General features: G+C 36.8%; 1 long non-coding RNA gene across 1 annotated transcript; it reads right to left on the minus strand.

Moving 5' to 3' along the window:
• Window positions 1-405: 405 nt before the first annotated feature.
• On the minus strand, window positions 406-1,882 carry LOC131035492 (uncharacterized). Its single transcript, XR_009103964.1, has 2 exons — window positions 904-1,882; window positions 406-672 (listed from the first exon to the last, which is right to left on the minus strand). It is a non-coding gene; the product is annotated as an uncharacterized LOC131035492 (long non-coding RNA).
• Window positions 1,883-2,347: the final 465 nt, after the last annotated feature.

Raw genomic sequence — 2,347 nt, forward strand, 5'->3', positions numbered from 1 at the left:
ATAATTAGAAATAATGTTAACAAATATTACTCATTACAAACAGTTTTGTACAAATGAGACCAATAATTAGCTCCATAATTAGCTCCTATAGCAACATGATGTATATCCACTACAAGTCAATTAAAGAATTCCAAGAGTTGCCCCATAAGAAAACAATGATGTAACACAATTCAGGACAACCCCTTAGACAGAAATTAAAAATAGTATAATGTACTTAACTTTGAAGAATAATGTACTATAGGAAAATAACACAATAAAATTTGCATGGATTCTTCTTAAGATGATTTACACTGGAAATAGCATGGTTGAATATGAAACTACAAAATCCCAAAAATTGTTTGTACACTAACTTACATCCCCCGTCATATAAAAAAAGAAATAACATAAATGATAATAAAATGCATATGGCAAATAAGCTAATAAATATTCAAAATGAAGTTCACACCTGCTGACAATTCCAGACATATTCTTAGACCTTTAAAACAGAGGACAAAATGCATTATCCAGTTGCCTTAAATATCTAATTCTTCTCACGTTGGCATAGCAAATTACCTTTGAACAAGCCGAATGAAGTGTTGAGGGGGAACAAATGCCCATTCCATGGGATACCACCATTTTTTAAGCTTCTACTTTGAAGTTATCCAACACAGTAGAAGCAATTGCAACCACCTACTAAAAAACCCAGATAAAATGACAATAGCTCATATCAGAAAACTTATTCCATGGTTGTAAAAATTGTGTCAGTACTATCAAAACTTTAAAACAACACCCAAATTTTTGTTAACCCATACAAAAATCTACCCAACTAACAAATAAAATGAGATGCAGCAGAAATCTCATTTCCTTAATCATGTTTCACTACCAAAAAAAATCAGGAACACAGGCAAGAAAGTTGAACCAAACCTGGATAGTACTCCTTCCGAGATTTTTATTTCTTACAAAAATGTCATATAAATCAAACACGAGGCCAATAAGAATCCATCATAATATTTGAGCTTGAAAATTGTCTAAGAGTTGCTCCGCAATTTACAAATAAGAAAGTTGTCTTGAATCACCTAGGGTTTGTCTTCGATAGCAGCAAGATTATGACCTTCTTGGGCTCATATACAACAAACATATTTTGGTTTTTGATCAATGTCCTGACACTGATTGCAAAATATAACAAATGTGCCAAATTTAGCCAGTTACAACCACTGTAGATATGAATTGAGCTACATACATACAACCCCGATTCAGACTTATTCTTTTCTAGTCCCCTGGGTGGCCATTCCCTCTACTTTAATACCTTTTTGTAATGCCCATACCTTGTTTGGCCTCCCAACAAAATTTTACATACAAGAATACTGATAATTTCTACTTTCTACAGAGATACATGGAGCGCATGTGGAAAATGAAAGCAGTCGGAAGACTTGTTACTTACTGGGATTGGTCTGAATATTGAAAATTTCTACTTTCTACAGAGATACATGGAGCGCATGGGGAAAATGAAAGAAGTCGGAAGACTTGTTACTTACTGGGATTGGTCTGAGTGATGATTGCATTGCCCCCAAAATCACAGGTTCTGGGTGCCATGTTATTCTTTTGATAATAATTGTTGAAAGCATAGGAAGCATGAGCTGCAACTATGTTTCAAATCTATATTCGTCCCCTCTGCGTTAGGTGATTCCTGGTGCCTGTTTGTGGCTGCCAGCTCCTCCACTGGGGTGTGTGTGTCGTGAGAGCACTTGTCGGTGCATGTGTAGTCTAGTCGGGGTTTTTGGGAGGGTTTGTGTTTGCATTTTTCTTTCGATGGCTTTGCATGGAGTTTCTCGGGTAAGGAAGAAACAAAGGGAAAAAATAGACATCCAGAAAATTTTCTCTCCCCATAGAAAAAAGAACACAGAATGCATAACGTAGGATAGGTGAGCTCCCTGCATGTACGCAAACTGTTTTATTATTGACAACACACATGAACTGCTTTGCAAATGCCACCTACCACCTGCAGCCTTCTGAAATACAACTTTGTTCAGTGTGTAACTATTCTTCACTGCCAGAGATCCCGGGAGGCGTGCGTTCTCTCTAGTTGGGAGTTGAGCAGGCCTCTGCAAGCCGCCTGCAACTCCAATAAGCAGCGCAAAAAACCTTGCAATGCAAAATTTTTCGTAAAATATATTCAAGTTTCAGGGGGTGCATATAGGATAAAAGGAAAATATTGAAAAAATGTTATTTGTGATTGGCTGTGGGTACTCAGTTTAATCACAAATTAATGTTTGAAGGCTCCGCTATAGTTTCCTATTGGCCTGGCAGGAACTAATAATAGCTCCGGATACATGCAAAGGTAAAATATTCGTCATCTTTCATTGGAAGA

Source organism: Cryptomeria japonica, chromosome 10, assembly GCF_030272615.1.
Source record: "Cryptomeria japonica chromosome 10, Sugi_1.0, whole genome shotgun sequence".
Lineage (NCBI taxonomy): Eukaryota > Viridiplantae > Streptophyta > Pinopsida > Cupressales > Cupressaceae > Cryptomeria > Cryptomeria japonica.